Genomic DNA, 24,453 nt, shown 5'->3' with positions numbered 1-24,453 from the left:
CTGCAACCCCAGTAAAAATCTCTGTGGCCAACTATCGTGTGTGACCAATTATTTTTTTTTCGGTGGCTTAAAATATTAGAGAAAATAAAAAGGAAACGTGATTTTTTAGCGGAGGATTCCTAAGCGCGCGTTTCAACCTTGATAAAATCCGTGCAGTTTTTCTTTTTAACACTTAAGCTGTCTCAAGATGATAAAAATATACTGAGTAGTCACTGTTACTGGAATAGTTCACAGTGTTTCATTAAGTGATATATAACTCTTCGTAGCATGGGTTGTATAAAATAGAGGTTATTGGGAACAAATCTTGGTCAGCCCCTTTGTCTGATCCTTCTCCTCTTTCCCAGCTGAGTAAGACCTTACTTCAGCATTACTTATTTTCCTCCAAGCAGAACCCATTGTTATTGTGGGTTTGGCTTTGTTGGGGTTTGGGTTGTTTGTTTGTTTGTTTGGGGTTTTTTTGGGCCTGGAAATGTGTCTGAGTTTGACTCAGTGATTTTTGGTCACTGAGTCTTTATGGGAGCAGAACCAACTTTTCTTCTTTCTCCTTATTATTTTGTTTATTAAAAGTAAACATGACAATGACCTGACTGTTTTTAATTCTAGCTCGTGTTTTAATACAATAAATTTTATTAACCACCTGTTGTGAAAACTTGTGACTGAGGAAGGAAGTTTCAGAGAGAGAGAGAGCAACTAAAACATTTCAGAATTTATATGGCAGGAAGTGGTGATGGCGAGCTGTTGGGAGTCTGAGCTGTGGTCTCTGCTGTTTCCATCTCCCAGTAACTGTGTGTTGGGGGCTGGCTGTAACTCACCCTGACAGCCTTCCACTACAACTTTCTGTGTGCTGAGTGGGATTTGATGAAATGCTTTGCTGTCCTCTGCCCATAGGCAGTCATGTTTTGCTCGAGGTGTTGCGGAGGTAGAGATGGAGTGCACCATAATCTCAGTGTGCTTTTTTTCCTCATTTCAAAGTAGACTTTGGCTTCTGTAGTCTGAAGAAGTCTGAAGGAAGATGAAGCAAAACTCATTTTGCAATTGAAGCCTTCAGACATCACATGGTTGATCACAGTTCTCCATAACCTCCCTAAAAGGAAAGAGAAATCACAAAAGCAACCGAGAATAGAAACTAGCTCGAGTGAAAATGCCATTGAAGTTCATTTTTTGTTGTGTATTCACATGCCATTTTGGAAAAGCGCTTTCTCGAAGTCCGTGGGGTCTAAGCTTACCAGCTTAGGGCAGATCTTTTGTTCTCAGGGGTTTTAATATCTCAGAGTTCAGCTCTGTATTCTCTAAGAAATTAATTGCTTCACACTTCCCTGTAGCATTGTTCTTGTAGGTAAGCTGGCTGGCTTTGGGAAGACAGGGAACATGATACTACTCAAAATGTGGTAGACTCTCACTAGGAATACTCAACTGCTTTGTAATTCACAGCTGTATCCATTAAACTGATGGGTACCTTTGTCCTCTATTAGAAAACAGTGTTTAGCCTTACTATTAAAATTAAGATCTCAAAACTTACACAAAACAACATGCAAGGAGAATGTCAGCAAAATCTACATGGTAGTTTAGCACGTGGGAACGAACTGATTTGGATTTAAAATTAAAGCATTGCAAACTGAAGGGTGGGTGTTCATTCTCAAAATGAACATCCCTGGGGCAAGACCTAAATGCCTTAGGCATGGTTTACCCCTAGAACCTCTGTGACTCGCCTCTGCTGAGGGGCATAAGGATATGTGTTTAACCTAAGACTGAGTTTTTGACAAATATAAGCTGGGAGTTTAGGTCAGCTTGCCCTGTGTCCCTTCTCTGACAGCAGGCAGAGCTGGGTGTGTGGGGAAGAGTTCAGATGCAGGCAGGTGTGTAGCACTGTTTCTGCAGGTTCCCACAGCCTGCAGCTCAGAGGTTTCCTCATCTAGGTGTGGTGTCATTGTGTTTCCTAGCTCTAACTCTCACTGGATTTTATTTTCATAAAATCATTCCCTGAACCTTTGGTGTTCATGCTGTCACCTCGTTCTTTGCCTGCTTTTTCAAACCATTCAGCAGCAGGGTGAACACCATGTAATTCCCCGAGGCTCAGGGGTAAACTTGCTTCACTGGTTGACCACTGACTCCTACTCTTTTGTTTCCTGTTGCTTTAGCTGCTTTCTCATTTGTTTGAGAACCGGCCATCTATCTTCTTGTCAGGCTAATTTATTTAAGAGCTTTAGTAAAAGACCTTGTTGAAACATGACATCCATGTAAGATGACAAAATGCCCCTCTTTTTTTAGGTATTCCTTCCAAAAGACATCACATGCATTTAATATTACCAAATTTTGTATCAGAGGCTTCTGCACAACATCACTTTTCTCTATCAAAAGCTTTGGGACAGCAAGAAACTGAGGTGTTAGGGGTTCAGATTGCCTGTCCACTGTGCAAGATTTGAACCTAGAAGTTAGCAATTTTTGGTTAACACCATTGGTAGAGAGGGCAGGAAATCCACCAGCCCTTACTTAGACTGTACCATGTGGAAAACTTAGTTCTCTAGTGTGAAGGCAATTTGCAAGTACAGCTTCAGTGCCAAGGACTGGCAGAGCCTTCCTCATCAAGCCCAGTACCAAACCTTAAAAGGCATCTCCTTCTTGATATCAGAGTCTGTGTTAATTAGGAAATGGGAAGACTGAGGGTCCCCAAATTGTCCAAATGTAATCACTTTTTCACCAACTTTATGAAAAGAACATTTAATACAATATGTATGGAAGAATTACTTCCCTTTTCAGCCAATCCTTTGACTTGTTCATCCCCAAGTATGATGGCAAAAGGTAACAGCACATACATAGAAGGCCAGTTTTGGTAGTTTTCAGTGGCTGTTTGAATCTCAATAGCTTCCTACAAATGTCAGGAGGCCTGTGGAAATACCTCATTAATGATGATTCAGGTCTTTGAAAGTGGCTCCCTTGTGAATTATGTGCTTCAGTGCAGATGTTTGAGCTTAATTTGGCCTTTGGACACCTAGTCTCTTAGAAAAGAAGATTTTAGAATGAATATTTGATCAGAATGTAAGTGGTGGCATAAAATCCGGAAGGACTAGTCCCATGTAAGTGTCTCTGGAACGGGGACAAAATAATTCTGTCTAGGAAATGGCGTGGTTGGAGATGCTGCAATATGTCTTGAGTCACGCTGTGGGAACCTGTGCAACTGCATTTCCTGATTGGACTTTACTTTCTTGTCTCTGTTGGGTTTGTATTCTCATTTCCAGTTCATTTAAACTTTGCTGATTTCAGGGGAAGAAACAGATGCGCTCTGAAGACTTAATTCTCTTCAGAGGGTATAGGGCTGAAGCCATCCAAATTCTTATCAGGCAGAACTATCTGGAATTACATAATAGTCAGATGGAGTTAACCTCTTGTTCTTTGTCCATTTTTTTTTGTTGTTATGTATCTGTTCCAAGTAAAAATAAATGGCAGAGACCTTGGCTTTACAAGCTAATTTACCATCTGCTTCTCATCTAGCATCTACAGCCTACATCTTTTGTGTAAGAATCATATTTCTTCCTGCTTAGCGTGTTTAGAATAATGACAAATGTTGTTTATAATTGCAGTACATCTGCTACAGGAGAGAGGAGAAGATAGAACATGCACTGGTCAGGTTCCTGGGGGAATGAGAATGGACCTGTGCCCTGTCTCTTGCTGATCTTTAGAGGGTAGGCTTTTATGCCAGACAGGAGAAGAAAGTAGTTTCAAGTGAAGTGATGAACCTGGTAAATATAAATTTAAAGAAAAAAATCGGAAGGTTTTAATGCCCTTGCTAAGCAATGGAGTTAAATTCTGTCCTGTTGCATCTGTTTTGTTCTTGTGGAAGCAGTCAAGTGGATGAGGCTGCACCAACAGAGCATGGCTAGTATAATTTTTTTTTTGTCATGATCCAGTTATTACCTTAAGTGCTTTGGAAATTAAGCACTCTAATAACACCAGCATGACAGGGCTGGAATTGGTAAATGAGTGCACAATTAAAAGAAAGGGGATTGAAGCTAAATTTGCTATTAGAGGAAGAGAGTTATTTTTTCTGGGTCAAAAAGCCACAAAGCTTCTGCCAGATTATTGCATATGAATATCAAGGCCTGATTATCTAAAATAACTATTTGAGGCTCATGGAGCTGAAGTCTTTGGGTGGCTGGCTGGGACTGAGTTTCTCTTCTGTCTCCACTCAGAGAGGTGAAGGTCATGTGCTGCCAGAAGAGAAATGTAGGAGTCAGAAAGGCAAGGACAGTGCAGAGGGACACATCTGTGCACAGCTGGCCATGAAGAATTAATCCCCTGGGCTTTCATTTTGACCCTGAGTCTTGAAGAATTACTCGAAGGAGAATTTGTCCCAGAGGAACAAATTGACAGTCCATAAATATGAAGTGTGCAGGTGATTGATGGGAGGCGTTTTGGAAAACCAGTTGGGTCGGGTCTGTTTTGTAATCAGAACTGTGAGTTCTTCACAAGAAGTTTGCAAGGGTTTCTAATTGTGGTGATTGTAAAACGGGACTGTTGGTAGTAGCTGAACCTGGTGGGGCTTTGGGACCATTCCTCTCCTTTGGCAGCTTGTGGCTGCACACACACACACACACAGACAAGGCAGGTCTCTCCACCAGTGTGTTTTGGACACTCTGTCAATCCAATCACTAGCCCAGGCTCTGATCTCTTGTTGGTGGTACCTGGACCTACAAGCCCTCAGGTTTGCAACCTCTCACTCCAGCAGCTGATGTGAAAACTTCTGCTACTCAACACTGATATTTTATGCACATGAGCTCACAGCAGTGAGTGCATTCACACAGTAGAAAGTTGGGAATAGTGTTTAGCAGGAGTGCAGTTGGACTGCAGTGATTAGCATCTTGGTCAGATGGATGTACTGACCAGCCACCCTTTCACATGTATCTGACCCCTTTAATCCCCATTTCCATCTCTTTTCTAAGGCTTGTTCCTCCTCAGTCCTTGATTCATCCCTTTCCCTGCCTTTGGCAGTTACCCCAGGTATCCTGTGATAGGTGTTTCTCACTCTCTGTAGTTCCCATAGCCACCTGCTGGTTTTACACCATCCCAAACTTCTGTTCCCCCTGCAGGACATGGTAAGTCCTATTTCCCACCAGGCCATCACCTCCTCTCTTGCACAGCGTTCCAGGGAGGGAGTTTCCCTGTAGACACATCTTGGTGGGCTTTCCTCCAGGAACAGCAGTCCAGTCCTTTTCCTTGGAGCATCTTCAGAGTGGCTGATTCAGGGGGCTGTGTTTGCACTGGGTAAGTTTGTAGGGTTGGTCCTTTTAATCTCATAACTGAGCAAAGACCATTTTAGACCTTCTTGGCTGATTCGATTTTTTTTTAAGCTTTGTTTCTAAAAACAAATGAAAAAGTAAGGCTTGGCAGTTCTTTTTGTAAGCCCATGGAAAGTTTCCCTGTGTTGTATATCATCATAGAAGTGGAACTCACATTGGCACATTTTTTACCCTCTAATGTGAAAGTTTGAGGGAAGTTGTGAGTAACTGCAAATAGGGGATCGAGTTGCTGCCACTTGTGATTATAATAAATCAAGTTCTGCTGTCTTAAAGGCTGAGTTGTGACAATATGTGTGAGCTGCTATATCAAAAACAGTCAGAGGAGCTTGACAGACACTCCTAAAGGAGGTTGACTGCTTGATTTCTTGTCTGGGAGAAAGATGATGTAAACCTCAAGGAGAAATGCATTACCTGAAGTAGTCATAAGCCCATGAACCCTGGGATTACTGTAAGGTTTAGTGCTCATAAAGAATGGTTATGTCTTGTCCAGTGGTAGTTTGACACCTGAGGACACCAAAAGAAAGATGAAATTAAAGAAGATACATAATGATACTTATAATATTTACCCTTTAATCTCCAAAGAGAAGCATTAGCACTGGTCTCCTGAATCCCATATATTCCAGATATACCATGTGCATTATAAAACCAAACAAACAAATAAAAATAAAGCAGCCTGCCCCATATAGGGCACGGGTATGACATTTTAGCACTCAGCATTTGATTCTTATTGACAGGCAGTAAAAATAAGCTCCCCAAGCAAAGTGAATTGGGACAAAAGGTGGCACACATTCTGCAGTAAATAAAAATAACTTCAAAGCCAACCTACAATTCGTCTCAGACATTCATACTATATTGCTTCAAAAGTACAGGGCCAAGTGAACCTTGAAATCACTGCAATGGCATATTGGATGGAGTTTACCCAAGGAACAGGTATCAGCATTCTGCCAGGACTGTTGTCTTATGATAGAACATTTTGAACCAAATTCATTCCTGATATAAATCATCTGAAATGAATAAATCTTGCTGAAGGAAGAGTATGGCGTAATACCAGAAGACAATTTTTAATTTATTTGTATGTTTTACTGCTAAAACTGCATTCTAAAATATACAGAAGCCAATGCAGTTTGTTTTAAATGTTAGTGTTGAATTCCACCAATATGCTCTTTGGGCCAAGTAGACACTGTAATAAATCAAAGGCCATTTTTTTCCCCACTCCCTCCTAAGAAAACTTGTCCTGCCTTGGATTCCAACTCCTGTCCAGATATTCACCATTACAAGTGAGAAAGTGCAAAGAATGTTTATACGGTGGTGGAAATGTGTCAGCAGGCAACATCCAATTCATGTTCAGTATTATATTTTATATCTCCATATAGATACCTGTAAATATAAGTGTGTGAGTATATAAACATACAGGTTATCTCTGTTTTCATATATATAGATGTATGTACACACATACACCCATACACTCAGGTATGTTTATTTATGTACAAAAACTGGCTGTGTATCACTATAACGAATATTTTGAAGATAACATTTTTATAGAGGTGTATATTCCTCCTCCTCCTCCTTTGTAGTGACAAGATGATGTAATTATAGGAAAGCAGCAACAACCTTATTTCTTTTAAATGAAAAGCAGAAGAGTATCAGTTGCTTAGAAGTGGTTCAGGTCTGTTGCTAGTGGATTAACAGTATAACAGGCTAAAATAGCAGAAAAAATGACTGTAAAATGGAAGCTATTTTATCTACCTGAGTGCCAGTGGTGTAAAGAATGGTATAAAGAAAAGACAGCGTTTTGTGGATGCTTTTCAATAGGACTTATTACATTACATAAGCTGAGTAATTTTCTATTCTCAGTCATTTCTCTCGTAATCATATTGTTTGTGCTTTGTTCTTGTTTTCTTTAGAAGTTGTAGGAAAGAATGGGTTGGAGCTCTCGTGTGTGTCAGTGGTGGGTCCAATTCATACCTGTTTGGGCAATTTGGGTTGTTTATAACTGTTGACATCATTGTCTGAATTTCTTTCTTTACATAGCCGAGCATTATTGCAACTTGCTTTCCTGCTGGGTGTAAAGGAGAGTATGCTTATGTGCCAGATAAATGAGTGCTACTTCTGTTTGTTTGAACAGTGGTTTGCTGGTGAAAACTGGAAGGAGTTGTGTATCTTGAGGTGTGAAAGGAAAATACTGAGGTTTTATGCAGACAAACAGAAACATGCTTTGATTTGGAAGAGCCAGCAAGAGAACAGTGCAAGGAACAGGAATGTGGCAGAGATGTTCTTCTGACAGATTTTCTTGGGGGCTAGAAACCTTCCATTTGTGAGCACCCCTGGTGGGGGGAAGGGAAAGGGCTGGTGAGGATATTGTCAGCCTTGAGAGGATCCAGGCTGGGTACCCCTTACACCTGACACATCTCGGAGGTGTGAGCGGGAGTGCTCCAGGGTCTCTTCTTCACAGGGATGGGGGGAGTGGGATAGAGCTGATAAGAACTCTATTGGCACTTTCTTTTTTGCAAGCCACACTGGCACTAATACACCTCGTGATCTGTGTGAGTTGCCCACTGTGTTTTAGAAGATGGTCCCCTGTCTCCTCCAGCTCCACTAATTATCCACACTCGCAGCCATTCTGTGGAAGTGCTGACACTGAAACACATAAGAAGAAGTGGCTCCAAATGCCTCCAGGGTGTTTACAGCTGTACACAAGGAAAGGAGATTGGGGATATAGTCAAGATTAACCTCTCCTTTTGTATCACAGTATCATTATCTAATGAGATCAGAAGCAAAGCCCAGCAGCTTAGTCAGTGTTACAGCGTAGGCACCCATTTCAGGAGGAAGCCTTTGAGAAGAGCAATCTTCAGCCGTCCACCTACACCATTTTCTTTGTGGCTTTGCAAGATGGAAAAAGTGACAGATGTAAACCTCCCCAAAAGCAGTTGCATGTTCTCCTTGCAGGCATTGCCTTCGGAGGCTTCTGCCCCCCAAAACCACTGACGTGTGGACGAGCTCCGTGGGTGACCCTTGTCCTTGCTGTCCCTGGACTGGCTGGGCACAGACAGAACTCTGTGCTCTGCTGGAATTCAGTGAGGAGACAGGCTGCTGGTTTCACGTCATCCACGCTATTTCCACTAGACCAGGTCCCATTCTTGGGCTTTATGTACATTGGGACCCATGCCCGATTCTCTCGTGTTGGTTCTGCATCAGTTCCTAAATGTCCTTCTGGTTTAGGTTCATCACACATCCCTCTACAAGAGCATGCCTTGTGCAGTTTCCCTAAGCATTATTCTGACATAACAGACGGTGGGATATTTGTAGGCAAAGCCAAATTATAAATTTGATTATGTTTTGGATATACCACTCTATGTGAAACTAGTTCTGGCGTGATCTTTACTGATATATGAGGGTCTTGAGAGCACTGCTTTGGATTCCTCTAGGAAGTGTAGCAAACCCTTCAATTGTGTAAGGACAGTTTATCATCTGCAAACAAATGGAGAATGTGGGAAAGAAGAACAGAGTAGATCAGATTCTGTCCCTACTCCAAGATCTTGATCTTAATAGTTCATGTCAATAGACTAAGAACATGGGACCAAGGCATGTGGAGGCTGCTGTGCTAACAATAATATCAGCTGTAAATATAAAAGAACTCTTCAAAATATCACAAATGCAGAAGTAGAAACTCTTCTGCTGAGGGCAGATAGCAGGGCTTAAAAAAAGTTTGTTGTGTTTCACTCGGGTCTTCATTGGAAATGGAGTGGTGACTCAGCTCTACCATGTACATACAGAAATTTAAAAATACAGCAATATTTTGAAAACATTGTGATCTGGTAAGAGAGCAATGTTCTGTACTTGTGCCATTACCCAGATTGTTGCAGCCCCTGTCAGCATAAGGTAATCTCACCTGTTGGCACAAGGACAGAAAAGGCACAGGTGGTGCATTCATCGCTTGCACATAATGATCAAAAGCATTTAGGTAGCACTGAAATGAAAACTAGCAATATTAGAGGTGCTTATTTTTCCATTTGCACACAGGCTACAGCTGTCATTACTTTCCCTTGTTCTGTCACATTCACTTAGAAAAATTTGCTTGAAATATTTGGACTTGCGAATCACCCGTATGGCACTGAACATGCTGCCCCTAGACCTGTCTGTGGCCTGGAAGACCACAATGGCTTTATCACTGTGTGTAATGGAGCTGCTCAACTCACAATGAGATTTTAAATTAAGGTCTGTCAGGTGTTTTCAAAAACATGGATTGCATGAGTGGTTGTACCTAGTAGGTAGCACACCACATTTTCCCTTGGGTGTTTCCTGGCAGCGAGAAACAGGCCTGAGAGATTTATAGAAGTTGGGTTGGAAGGGATCTTTAAGATCATCTCATTCAAACCCCCCTGCCATGGGCAGGGACACCTTCCAGTTAGGCCAGTGTCCAACCTGGCCTTGACACTTCCAGGGATGGGGCAGCCACGACTTCTCTGAGCAGCCTATGCCAGGGCCTCACCACCCTCAGAATAATGAATTTCTTCCTAATATCTGATCTAACTCTATTTCGGTTTGAAGCCCCTCCCAGCTTTTGGCACACCCCAGCCTACTCTGTAAGAAGAAAGCCTTGACTTTGTGCAAGCACTGCCCAGGCAACAACAGCCAAAACACACCGTGTTATCAATGCTGTCACAGCTCCAAAGCAGCACCGTGGGGGCTGCTCTGCAGAAAATTAACTCCGTCCCAACCAGACCCAGTAGAACAACTCATATTAAATGTTTGCATTGTAGATGTTTGCAGCAAAATCTCATATTGAAATTTTGAGTTCCTGCTGTATCAGTATTCTGATGTGGAAGGTTTCCATCTTCCAGTCTTTGAATCCTTGCAATACCGCCTTGTGTCTAGGTTGTCATGAATCCCTGCTTTTGATCCCTGAGCCTGTGTCAGCTGCTGAAATAGCACAAGCCTGTGCTGCTGTATATTGATTTTAGTGGTGCCGTGTTTCTTGACAGGAGCCGAGTCTGGAGAGGACCTGTGATTTTTAGGATCAAAGCATGTGTTTTGAGGTGACAGGGATATTTTTCTAACTGTGTCTCTTCATTATCACATTTAAAGTGACAGTATTTGTGAGGAAAACCATGTAAACACCCTGGACTCTTTGTCTCCTTCTTCTCTCCTGTGTGTACTGGTGTGTTCATAGGCAGCAGAGATAAATGACTTACAGAAGTATATTAAGTATAGGTGGTTCATTGATATAAAATCATATAGTAAGGGAATAAAGAAACCTCAAGTGACAAGTCAAATTTAATTTTCTGGTAATGTGTCCAACCAACATTTTTTTTTAAATGTCGTTGTCAGTTTAGTTGGTGGCCAGGAAAAAATGGAAACGTGTTGTCCTGACTTTGGAAAAAAATGTATTTTGGAATATGGTTTATAGAGGCATCTCATTAGAAGGATGTGAGATGACCAACAGTTTTTATGTGAGTTTCTTTTACTGATGATATACATGAGCCTTCGGGCCATTGACATAGCTCATTTCTTTTGATGGACTTCCAATTTGTGGAGGAAGCAGCTGCTTTTACTACCAAATTTTTCCTGTCTAATTAGACCAGTTGGATCAGCCAGCTTAAGTCAGTCCATAGTTTGCCCGTTGCCTCTTCACTGAACAGCTGAATTCCCTAATTGTAAAGAAGGACAGAAAGTGTCGAAGGAAGTTACAGTTGTTACTGGGAAATGAACCAATGCAGAGAAAAAAGTATGAGGGAGAGGGCTGTTAACACAAAGGGCCTCCTGATGAGCCTGTAGTGAAAGTCCCTCTGGAAATTTTCAATATCCTCTTTTGGTTGGAAAATGACGGTGCATCAGGGCAGAAACATGTTGTTTCTTCACTGTATATTTTTTCTGACTACATTTTCATGGAGATTTGTTGGGTCGAGGACTTTCTAGTTAGGAAGACAGAAAATCCAGTCGAGTGGATGTGACCAGATCTCTTGAAACTGTAAGAGACCCAAGTTGGAGTTCTTGATCTGACTCAAGGACTTAGGTTTGGTTCACCCTTGCCTCAGTGAGTTCCACTGGCCTCTGAAGTGGTTTGTTTCTGGTTTGCCAAGAATACAACCAAGCAGAAAATCTGCCACCAAACCTCAAAGCTGAATTTCCTTTCTGCCTCACAATACGAATAAAATGGAAATCTGAGGTGAAAATCATGCTTTTGTGAAATGAGTTCCCGCTTCCCAACTTGCTTCACTAATAATTCTGTAGGTAATTTAGAAAAGACGGGATTTCCAAAATGCTGAATGATTCTGATGCCTTATTTTAGCATGTCCTGAAGTTATGAATGAAAGTTCAATAGACTTTTTTAAAAAAAAAAACCCTTCAGATAATTTTCATTGTACATTTGAATTTTTTTGGGTATGTGAAGTAAAATCTAATCAGTTTGTTGATACCTGTACTGCAATCTCAATGCCTCTGAAAAAATGTGGGTTTTTTCCATTTTGTGTGTGAAATGTTGAGTTTTTCTCTTGAAAATTCTCGTCTTTCCATGGGACATATTACTGATGAAGCATTCAATTGCTTAGGATATATGGTTAGCAGGAAGACTCTAGCTTTGTTCATGCTGCTCTATAAGCTTCAACTAATCCATAACATAAAATGTAGGTCAGCTGGAGCTTTTAAAAACAGATGAAAATTTAGTAGTTTAAAGTAGTCCAGTGGATATATGTCCCAGTAAGGTTCCCAGTAAGGCTGACAACTTCTCCAGTCCCAAACTGCGAAAAAAGCAGAAATCGGGCTGCTGAAAAGTGCTCGTTCTACCTCATTTCCATTCCAGAAGCAGCAATGCCCTGTGCAGTGGGCTTTGTTTGTAACATATTCAACACTGACATGCCACAGAAGATGACAATTAGTTCAGTGGTGTTTAGAGGATTTTATATTTAGTTTGCTGACAACGAAAAGTGTTTTAATTTGGGCAACTTAATAGCGTAAATATTCTAGAAGAGAGACAAAACCACAGTTGTTCTAAGTAAAATGCAAGAACTGGAGGTAATCCAGGTTTTGTTTCAGCACAAGCTTCAGGTTTTCCTATAATTTTACATTCAGGCTCATTAAGTTGTATCCGTTACTAGATCAGTGCTAAAATAAAGTAAATATATTATCCTGTTGTTTGTGTTCCATTAAAGTGTTGAGGAGAAATGATCAGAATCAGTTTGGCTGTTTCTTAAAATAGAAGTCTCCCAGGACATGTGCCCCAGCTGTCCATATGGCCACAGGGATGTCCTGCTGCCGTAGGAGCTTCTTCAGCCTCAGCAGTTCTCCCAAACACAGCTCCTGTTCTCGCTCACCGAGCTCTTCCAGGTTGGAAGGCTGATCACGGAATTCTCTATCCCTGTCTCTGCTCCTGGGTGTATATAGTAGGATTAAAGACTCAGTGCGTGAGTTTAACATTTGCTTTTTTAAAACACCTCTGGTATTTGCCTCTGAGTGCGTTCCAAAAGCTCCTCCGGGCTCCAAGCGTTCCTCGGCCTGCCTGTGGGAGAGATTGGGGATGGGAGCAATGGGAATGTGAGGGGATGGAAGTGTATCTTGCAATTGTGTTTGAGAAGAGGCAGGAGAAGGATGTGCAGGAGTTGTTTAGAGGGTCAGATGGCCGAGGTGCTCAGCAGGTGCCTGTGTTTCAGGGAAAGTTCCTGCACCAGACTGTCATCACTACTGCAGTTGAATACGACTGATGTGAAAAAATAATGGTATTTGTTTGGAGTCAGATGCGATATTTCACGTTATCAAAGCTGACTTGTGAACTGTGGTGTTTTTTTAAATTTCAGACACCGTGGCAGGTTTTTAAATTGCAGCGACCACAACTGAAAACATTTTTCAGAAATCAGAGAAATGCATCTCTTCACGTCTGTAAGGGCTAGGGGCACAGAGTGTTGTCTTGTGAGCGTGTGAGTCATCACAGAAGTCTGTTTCAGACAACAACTTTTGTTTCAAACACTCTGGGAAAACATATGGGTTTTTTTCCTGTGCAGTTTACAGGAGACATTTTTTCGCATTCCAGTTTAACCTAGACTTTGTGATGAACGTGTACACAAAAGCATGAGGGAAAGCTTTTCTTTACGCACCATTTGGGCTAGATATTGCCATGTAGCCCAGTTTGGAGGAAAGAGATGCAAAATAACTTCAGCTGCTTCTGCTGTAACTCTAGAAAGCCCCAGGGCTTCTTCTCTAGCCCTTGCACAGGTGGGTAGGAGGAGAGAGCCAAAGTTTTACTTCTGCTTTTTTCCCCCCTTGCTTTGGGTACACGTGGGTGGGGATAAGTTGGAAGGAGAAAGGGAGAGAGAAACAGTAAAAGACAACTCTGAACATCGACAGAGAAGACTCAGTAGTGTTCTCTGAGCGAGGAAGGTTTTCTGTCTCCCCTGTTGCAGAGTGACCCAGCTGGATCCACACTTGGAAATAAAGGCAGATGGGGCAGTTCAGTTCACAACAGCTGCTGGGCTATTTTGGAATATCTCCTACTTGAAGATTTTATTTTTTTTTTCCGAAAGGAAGGGATGCTGGGAAGGGTTCTGGCTTTATTTGTTTGTAAGACTGTGAATAATACTATTTGTACTTGGAGGTATGAAGGTACTTATGAGAAATTGCTTTCTGCCCGGCTGTCACACGTAAACAGCTTTCATCTCAAAATGTGTGTATCAGGCTCGTGACTTCAGTTTGTCATTCGAGGAAATGTGTCAGCCTTTCATTTCAAACTGTGTTGGCTTTTCTTTTGTCAGGAAAGACCTTTCCCGCGCGCTTAAGTAACAGAAACAAAGGCAATTAAAAAAAAAGGCAGCGAAAAGCAATTATCAAACAAGGATTAGGCTATGGATATTGCTTTGAGAAGACATTTCCACTAGATTCATAAGAAAGATGAAGCTGTGCGTCATTCATACTTTTTTTTCCCCCCCTTTCATATTTCCTAAGGGTTGAAGATAAATTAGGGTAGCTATTTTCTGTGCAGGCGAAGTACAAGCTATGCCCCAGATCTCCAAATGCTTCAGCATGTAAATACTGCTTCTGAAGCCATCAGGTCTTGCTGCAAGTAGAGATTTATTTGCATTCATGTTTGAAGGTTACTCTCGTTCATTGACCTATTTAATTGTCATTCTCTCTCCTCAGTTGCTGGCATATGGCTTCATGTGCATGTGTAGGGAGAGAGGAACAGCTTTAACTCTCTCAGGCACAAACATTCAACAGAAAAAACCGACAAGAACTGAATCTTGTTGTGGGGCTGTATCTGATAACAACAATAACAATAATAATTATAATAATAGTAGATAGGACCCATATATAAGCATAAGCATCCTGTAAACCTCAGCAGAAGGCTGTAACTGTGCTCCAGGACCAGATAAAGGGATACAGAAAGGGTGAATCTGAGGAAAGGCTCAAAGCAGCTGTCCTAGTGGAACTATTATCAGCCAATATGAGATATTTCTGTAACAAGAAGGGTGTCTGGTAGTTACCTGGCCTCTTACTGGGTCAGGTTGCATATGCAGGTTACTTAAGGGCCTCAGCTCTGCCTGGTTATAGCTGTAAAGAACATAGAATTAAAGGGCACTGGCACAAACCCATCCATCTCACATCGTGGTGGGGAGGTGTAATCAGTAGTTTCAGGATCAGGAATTTTGCCCACAATGCTGCTGACACCTGTTCTGCTCCTCTGTACTCTTGGAGGAACGTGTTTCAAGAAAGTCTGTAAACTCTCTGTCCAGAAGAGAAGAAGCACTTCAGTTTCCTGTCACTTGGAGGTCTGGGTTCTCTGTACATAAACCCCATCTTTTTTGTGGAGAAACATTGCCTGGCCAGCAGTGCAATCCAGCCAGACAAGGGGACTGGGGTTTTGTAGTCCAGTAAACCTTCAAACTAAAAATTAGGAGGTGGCAGAGCTTACAGTCCGACAGAGTGTCAGATCTAATTAGTTATTCTGAAGAAGAGCAGTATTCAGATACTCAAATAATGTGATGAGCAGCCTGGATAATAGAGAAAGAGCATGGTGCACACAACTCTTCAGAGTTTCAAAGGAGTGAAAGCTTTACTTAGTCAGGGCTTTTTTTTGTTTGACTGCACAATGTGAACTGTCAGATCCAGTGTCTTGCATAAGTTTAATATCTAGTCCGGGGATCTGAGAGAACAATTAAAGGGACTTTTCAGATTCATTATAATCTGCAGTTTGGTTTAAGATTCTCCCTCTGCTAGAACTTTGTCTGGATTGCCACCTTCTCATCGCTCTCTGTTATTATACAACATGGCCCAGAGTAACCAGGGATTTTGTGTCATAAATCTTGGTTTGAGGGCTCATGATCTCACTTTAGGCTCTACTGTGTGGCCACAGAAGGAAAGCTGACACGTTTAACACAAAGGGAAGTGCGCTGATAGAAGTAAAATCTGAAGGCACCCACGCAAACGAAATTCAAAAACTGCTTTAAAATTAGTTCTTATACATTTAGCTTTCCATTAACATCGATCTTCCAAAGCATATTTGGATTTTTCAGTCTCTGAAGTGTTTTGCTTAAGTTTGAACCCAGTGCTACCAATACAGTGCTGTGTGCTTGAGCTAGTAGATTACTTGAAGAAAAAAATTGCGGTTTTGAACTGTCCCCAGTTACCAGAGTGCAAAGCAAGTGCTAACCACTAAAGACAGAGTGAAAACACAGTGTCTGATAGGTTTGTGCATCCTAGGAAGCATCTAAATATGTGAACTGTCAATCCAGCTTGAAGACTTGGACTGTGCAGTTGGTGTGTTTAACTGCTGCAATTGAGGGACCACAATCAAAATTGACATTTAAAACCACAGAAAATGTCTTGATATTCATTTTATTTGTGACTGATACTAAAACCAGCTGTAACTTCCTTGGCAATAGATGAGATTTCTCACAGCATCTAGAGGCTTGGTGTCTCATCCGAGCTAATTGTCCTAAACTTCCCACTATAATTAAGAGAAAGAGACCCTTCCAGAGGGTTATTTATCCCTTCCCAGAACGGGAATGCAAAATAGGTAGAATTAATTACCCGTGAGGTGTGCTGGTTTCTATCTGTTGATATTTTGCGGGTCCTAAAAATGAATTTAGGTTAAGCATCAGACATTTAGATGTGTAAAATTAGGTAGATTGAATGCTACAAGGCTCGCTGTGAGCATGGGCTAAGCTCTCCCTCTGAGTTACGACTAATCCGTCCCATGATCACTAAGTGGGAAATCGGCTGTGGATCAAGAGCAATATGTTTAAGAAGGCCTGGCTGTGGGCTATATTAAGAAATGCAGTTTAGTCCACTACAAAGAAAGAGCTTTGCTGCCCACAGGGGAATTTCTTTTTTTTTTTTCCTTTCTTTCTTTTTTTTTTTTTAAGGCTTGAAAGAGTTATTATTTTAGGTTGAGAGGAATGAATTCCTCATTTCTGAGTTGGAAAGGACTTTGAGGCAGAGGAATTTGATTTGGTTACTTCAAGCACTCACTTAGCTTTTCTGCCCTTTCTGTCCTGATGTTTTGGTGCCTGGCAAGCTGTTTTATAGACATTTACATAACGAAGGTCGTTTCTCTGAGGCAAGGTACAAGAACACATTACAATTGTAAATTCCCTTAATTGTCCTAAAGCAGGGCTCAGAGCTTAGACAATGGAAAATCCTATTGTTCTATGTCCCTGAGGGACGTGTGAACAGAATTGAAATATATGGATGGGTTGATTCTAAAGCTGGAATGGAAAAATGATTCATAAAAAGGTTTTTTCACTTGTGATATACAATGGATGGTGGAAGTCATGAACCAAAGATGTATGAGTTTATGTATAGGTTTTATTTGGTAGACAGTTACCTTAAACATGTTTATTCCTTCTAGTGTGACTTTGCCCCCTAAGGCTTTATAGGGGTACAGTTCAGGACAATATACAATTAAGAAAGTTCTTGTTATTAAAGCAATATATTTTTTTTCACTCTGTTTGTCAGGAAAGCTATTTCTGTCCCCTACATTTTCTGGAAGTTAAAAAGTGCCTTTTTTTCTTCCCAAATATCGGTACCTGTAATTCACTTAAACTCATTTGCACTCAGTGGGGAGCTTGGGAAAGAAATGTCCATTTAAATAATCCCCATAAAGAGGGTTTTTAAAATTCAAATTATTTAAATAATCATCGACTGATGCAGATAATCCCTCTCAACTGAGAATTTACAAACTTAAACATTAACAAACCCTGTTGGTACCGCTGAGAGAGAGAAAAGCATTCTGTGCTCCAGGTAGTGAGCGGGGAACGTGGAGCCCTGGCTGGTTAATAGCAGAATTAAAAATACATGGTAAACATCTCCCTGACTGTATGCCAGGTTAGGGAAACACCCTGCCTTTGTACTAGCAGTGATTTAGGTGAAAAGCCCCACATTACTTCATCTGATCATTGGAAAGTGATTTAACATTTGTTTTATACTAAAACAAAGCGAAAAAGCAGTTTGGAATGAAATGGTTTGAATGGCCCAGCATGAATTGTAATGAGTAAAGGGGTAATTTAATTTAAGTCCTGTTTGTGTTTCAGAATGGAAAAGGTAGCTTGGGACAGTGATTCCTGGGTGGCACAAACTACTGGAAGAGCCCCAGCTGCTGAAAGGACTGTCCCACCACCCCTGTTCCACCCAGGACTTGCCCTGGCAGACAGGGACAGTCCTGCAGCCAGAGCAGCTGGAAACAAGCCCTCTTTGGTCTTAATTTCCTGGGGAAAATTTCCAGGTGGATGGGCTTGGTTGTTCCTCACTTGTGTAGGTGCACTTGAGAGCCAACTCAGGGAAGGTGTTCTGGAGGGGGAGAGGGCAGAACAACATCATCTTCTAGTGCTGTAAACTGCTTCTGAAACTGCATGTTCCAGATATCCCAGACCCACAAAGTGGGCCAGTGCTTTGCAATGGCTGCTGGTCACTCCACACATCCCCTGGAATACGTGTGGCTACATCATGTTTGCTGGCACAAAACTGGGTGTGAGTGACTGCTGAGTTGTCAGGTGGAACTGTAAACCACCATGTGCAGACCTTGCTTTTGGGGTTTGGGAAGGTACTCACTGAGTGCAGGGGGGAACAGGGGGAGTAAAGCATGAGGAGAACAAGGGAGACTCCGTGGGATGGCAACATGGGGTAACTTTCTTCAGGGACTCCACGTAAATCTCTCTACTGCCACTGCTTGCTTACCCCTGTCCCACAGAGTTAAAATCAGATGAAGCAGATTGGTGTAGTCTCTGCTGGTAAACACATGGATGCTTTGCTATGAGTGGCTTCCCAGGAGTGAGAAAAGGGCTCAGATGCAGAAAGTGAATAATAGGTTGAGAAGGAGCAGACGAGAGAATTTTCTGTTGGCATATTTACACCTCAGTGTACGGAAAACGATGATGTAAAAACGATAAAAATGTTTCCTGGCTAATGTTTTATTACATCTCCAAATGTTTCCAGTGCAAATCTGGCCTCGAGCTGTTATCTCTGTGTGTGTGTGTTTCTCGTCTTGTGCAGAGTTTCTGCCAGTGTTCTCCAGCCGTTCAGTTTTCTGATATAAATCTAAAGAGTCTACAGATTAAATGTCTGCCCCGTAACACGAGGATGTTTTTTCCACGTCTGGATGAACTTCTGCAAGCTCTTTCTCTAATCCATAAGTTACTAAATTGCCCTTTATTTGCCCCTTATTTGGCTGAGTTAGCCTGTTTTTTCCTCACTTCTGCAGCTGTAGACCAGTACCTCATCCAGAGAATGGCCTTTGGCCATCGGGGTGTGACTGAGGTGGATCTCAGGGGCAGCAGCAAAGTCGTGACTTTTCTAGGAGCATTTTTGCATAATAGGAGGACTCCCCACTCCTGCCTCAAGGGGAAAGATGTAGGTGTGACTTCTCAATTCCGCTTTCCCTTATTTAGGTTTTGCAGAGGAGAATTCCCTGGACTTTGGCATAGTTTTTTTTTTGGATTGAAACAAGAGGAAATGAGATGAGGATTAAGCCCAAAAACGGAGTTTCTTTAATGGAACAGGGTCAATATACAGTGTCAAGAAATTGCTGCACTTTCTTGTAATGATTTAAGAAATAGTTTGACTAATGATACTGTAAGAGAACAAACTTGTGTATTGAAACTTAAACTGCTGTTTAAAAAGTATGTTGTTTGTTGAAGGTATTGAAGTGAGGCTGGTTAGTAATATAGTACTTGCCAGGGGTGTCTTCTGTATTTCCAGCTGGGTATTTCACATCCTATGAAAAAAAGCACCACAAAAAGACAAGGAAATATAGTCCTTTTGTAATTTTTTTTTCTTAATAAACAAATGCTGCATTTTTACCTGGCAGGGAGTGTGGAAAGAGCAGGCTATGATGTCTCTGGTTTTGATTTTTAAATGCCAAATGCTGATTTCTTTGTGGCTCAGTTTTCAGTTGTTTATAGTTTTGCCAAACCTGGACTTTTTGAGTTGAAATTTCCTATGTTACCTTTTGCTGTAGTAAATTTTCTGAGAAGCCTTTGAGCTGTGTCAGGCCAGTGGCACTTGCAGGGCAACAGCGGTGATTTCCTGCCTTCAGAAGAGCTTGTGATGAAAGAGAAGCAGTTCAAATACATCGGGAAGGGCAAATACTGCTCTAATTGCAGCAAGCAGGGAAAGCCTGCTGTGCTCACCCGGGACCCGAGATGGGCCCTTGGTGCCTACTGATGGATGCAGAATTAGGCTACAAAGCCTAGAAACTTCTAGGAGTCTGTGTGACATTTCTCTGAGTATGTTGCTGGCAATGAAATGCAAATGAATGAACCACTTCAGTCAAAAACCTAGAGGCAGTGTTTACCTGAGGAAATTCACTGTCAGGTAGGAGTGAGTTTTGGTTATGTTTTTGTTGGTGCTGACTCAGACACATTCTGAAGCATATGCTCCGACCCTGAGGATGAGGAGGGGATGTCTTGCTTGATTCTTTCCAGGTTGATCATAGTTTCTGCGAGAATGGGAAAACCGGATCTCCCCATAAATCTTGGTAAAATCCATGAGGTAGCAGATAAAACCATCAATATGTTTCTCTCTTACTGAATCCATTAGCAAAAGCTTTGTAGACCTTCATCAGAGACATGAGGTCACCCTCTGCTCATTGAAGAAGGGGCTGCTGTGGGTTTTGTGGTGCTGCCAGGCAGGGAGGAAAACTCACCTCCTGAACAGGGTGTCTGGTCAGGCCAGTCAGGTGTTTCTGGCTGAGAATATGATCTAATATCACAGTGCCTCACATTACCTTCATGGGAAATCCTAACGTGAGGAAAAAGCCACACATTTTGCTTCTCAGGAGAAGCAAAACTTTGAACTCTGGAGTGCAACGTGTGGTGAAATTAAGACCAAAAAATTTTGCATCACTCAAATTTTCTGTTTAGGGTTTGGTTTCTTACTTTTGTATTCAATTTTTAGTAGGTTGGACCGAGAAAGTTTCAGAGTACTTGCACTGATTGGTGATGGTGTGTTAATGTCCTGTTAATGAATCTGTATTATAAGCAGTTCTTGAAAACTTGTATTTGGATTCCCAAGGGGTATCAGCCCCTAAATATATTTTTAATGGTGATGTCACAATAACTTCAGGAAGGGACATTGGAAAACTGAAAGATTCAATTTTCCATTGGAAATCAAAATGGTTTTAAGAGAAATAACTGAAAGTCAAGATGCTAAACTTGCTCTTGATGTAAGTCCAGTCCAAAGGGAAACAGCTGCTGTGGTGCTGGAACTGAGTGGCCTGTAAGGTGCTTCCACTTTGGGGTGAGCTGGCTTTGAGGTTCAGCCTTTCACTAAACTCTGTGTTACTTAAACTCCTTCCTGAATGGATTGTGAACTAAGGAAAATGAGGTGGTCCAGAATGAAAGGTAGTCAGAAATTCTTAATATATGGCAGATGGACATGAAACAGTCCCTGTACTGTAAGAATGCAATCCCCTTCAAATGCATAATCTGTTTCTCGTGAAAGACATGTGGCCTGATATAGAAGTTTTAGGTCAACTGATTCTGTTAAAGATTAGCCTCGATATTCTGAAAGAGAAGACTGTAGTTACTTAGGGACTTTAATTCCTTATAAAGGATTATACTGGGCACCACACTACTGCCACAGTGTCAAATCTTTCTGTGGGTTTGCTAAATTAACCTTTGTAATAGAAAAGCTTTTTATGCGCTTCCAGTCAAAAGAAGAGACGGGTTTGAGTTTGTAGCAACTTTAAATGCCAACGATTGGGATCCTAATCTAAAATTCATAGGGTTTTTTTTTTTCCCATTTCTTCTTAAGGCATGTTTCCCTACTGTATTGCAAATGACTTGCAGAGAATTTTAGGAAGAATTTCTTCACAGAAAGGGCTGCCAGGCATTGGAATGGGCTACCCTGGGGGGTGGTGGAGTCAGCATCCATGGAGGTGTTCAAGGAATGACTGGATGTGGGACTCAGTGCCCTGGTCTGGTTGACAGGGTGGTGATCAGTCAAAGCTTGGACTTGATGATCCTGGAGTTCTGTTTCAACCCGATTCTGTGATTCTGTGAGGTGTCCTGGTCTGATTTAATGTTGTGTGCAGGATTCTTAAAGTGGAAACCTGGATCAGAGGGGCAGAAACAAGAGCAGGTCATGAGGGGGAAGATACTTCAATTAAAGGTAAACTGATCATCATTTGTGAGATTATGTTTGGAAACATGAGTTTAATATACGTAATGTTAAATCTCACAGTCATATGTAGTGAGAGGAAGGGTTTCAGTTTTATGTAATGGTATATACATTACTATACATTTTCAGACAATGGTGTTTTTTAGGTGGCACCTTCCTTGTTTATGGCAGTACACGTTTTTATCCTCCCTGTTAAGTTTGTGAAATATTTATACTGTCCTGATCTTGAAACTCATGGTGAGCTGACTACTACAGAACTCTGACAAGAACCCTTTCCCCTGGAAATATGGGTCAGAACAAGCCCATGCAATAGAAATTGTTGTAGTGAAGTTGACATGATATGTTCTGTCATGTTAAACAGCTTTGCAGGGCAGACAGGGAATAGAGGCAGACACCTAACCCGTGCACTGCATGTGGGACCTGGTGAAAGAAATCCTGTCCCAGTGGAAGCTCAAGACAAGGCACCTTGGCCAGCTTGTGACCAGTGTGAGAAACTTTCCCAGCTGCACATAACCTACGTGCATGATGGGTGGGTGCATGATACAAATAATTGGAGGTACAGTCTAATGCTTGAGTCCTTTACAGGTTTAATAATAGGCTTGGGAGGGAGCTGGTTCTCTGTAACGAGAGGGATGGAATGAAGGACTTTGTCTCTCTAGATCCTATTTATTAAATATTGTCATGCCTGAAAGGTCTGGCCTGTCCTTGCACTTGTCCTTCAGATGCTGATTTGGATGGTGACATTGGTGTGAAGGACAAGCTTGTTGGCCTTGCCAGGGTGCCATGAGTTTCTCTCTTTGAAATAGCTGTTCCTTTTGATAGACTGTCCTTGCTTTTGTTCTTAGAACTTGTGCCATGAACAGGCAACACGAGTGCACTGCTATTTTCATACCCATGCTACCTCGTAGCTTCCAAACAAGTTGTTTTCTTTGGGTCCAGGAGAGGATTTATGGTGAAAAATTACTGGCCTGTTTAAAAAAAGGCACTAAACAAAATGGCTATTTTGAGACTTTTAGTCAGCTATTTTTTCTAAGACATTTGCCATAAAAACAAGTAGGATCAGATATTTCTAGAGAGCTTCTGTGGCTGGGGAATGCTCAAGGAAGGGTATTTGCTGTGGATTTGGGAGACCCCATGGCAGCATGACAATGTTTTTAGTGCAAAATTTGCTCTCTGTGGCATGGAAGGAGTATGAGCTGAGGCTAGAGAAAAGAAGAATATTTGAAGAGAATGCTAAGTGGAGATGAAAGGAAAACAAATCATGGAGTTAGGAAGAAGAGATAAACCAGAAGAAGATAATCCACCATTCTTTTTTCTAGGAGCTTGCAGACAATGAGATTTTTTTTTTTTACAGCATTTCAATGTTCCAGCTACAACCTGTGCTAGAGATAATCAAAGGACTGGGATAGTTTACATGTGAAATATAAATTCTGCATGCGTATGCACCAGTGTGGCAAAATGTATTGTCAAATCCTAACACTGCATGTAAATGGATTTTCCACCCTTCTGTTTCGGTTTTAATTTAACTACAGGAACATTTTCAGCATTGGAGGTTGTTTTTTGACACCTTACTTAACTTTTTTCTTTTATTATTAAAAGTTTTCGCTAAAAGCACTTGTAATTAAAATGAAGTAAGCAAGCAAAAAAAATAAAAGGGGAAGAGTTTCTGAAAAATTTAAATGCTGGTCAGGGCTCTCTCCACCCTCCCCACACAGTTCTTATGCCTGAACATGGGAATCATGCAGAGCAAGGTGGATGCAACTAGTCCAAATCTGGAATTCTCACTGGAGCCCAGTTTGCTTACACCTGGAGCAACAAAGAGTTTAGGCTTTAAATAAAGGTTTATTGACAAAGGTAATTCACTCAGGAATAAGTTGAAGGAGGTGTTATCCTGGAACATCTTTGCCTGAGGATGTAATTATGGTGGCATGACGTTCTGGAGTGGATTAATCTAAATGAGAAAAAACCAGCATGTTCTTAATCCAGAGTAAGTATTTCCCTGGGAGTTGTTTTTACAGAGTTTACTGTGGTCAGTCTCCCTGTCTAGACAAGCTTTTGGAGTTCTTAGGATAAGAGAGTCCTTGTGGTAAGATATTGAAACAGGTTTGTGTGTCTCCTTTTGCTGCATTTCTTGTCATACCTCTTTTAGTGGGCAATGAACAAAGGCAAAGGGCTTTGCCTTTGAGGTCTTGGCTATTACTTTCTCTAAGAAGCTGTTGTTTTGGTGAGAAATTTTGGTGCTGAAGCTGCAGTGGTTGGAGGGCAGTCTGCTCCAAGGCTCTGGAGTTATGTTAGCTTTGGAATATTAGATATTTTCACAGCAGTCTAGTAAAATATTGTTAGAAGACACTTAGAAACTGGCAGCAAGGTTTCATAGCCCTGTTTGAAAGTCTTCCTGGAGTGAACCAAGAGCCTGTGATCCTGTAATCCCACCATAGTACTTGTGTTGCAGGAGGAGTCTGCTGCTCCCACTCATAATTTGGCTTTTGATAGATATTTTTGACAGTTCTTGCAGCTTGCTGATCTCAGGCATCAACCTCTCTGCAGGTGCCTGCTA

The 24,453-nt window shown here is 41.5% G+C and overlaps 1 protein-coding gene across 2 annotated transcripts in view; it reads left to right on the top strand.

The window, feature by feature from the left end:
• ABCG1 (ATP binding cassette subfamily G member 1) overlaps nt 1–24,453 on the top strand; it is a 54,203-nt gene that overhangs the window by 9,025 nt on the left and 20,725 nt on the right. The gene's annotated exons all lie outside the window — the stretch shown is intronic.

Source organism: Neopelma chrysocephalum, unplaced genomic scaffold, assembly GCF_003984885.1.
Source record: "Neopelma chrysocephalum unplaced genomic scaffold, ASM398488v2 Primary Assembly neopelma1_76, whole genome shotgun sequence".
NCBI classification, from domain to species: Eukaryota; Metazoa; Chordata; class Aves; order Passeriformes; family Pipridae; genus Neopelma; species Neopelma chrysocephalum.
The sequence above is the reverse complement of the archived record's forward strand: the minus strand, read 5'-3'. Positions and strand labels throughout refer to the sequence as shown.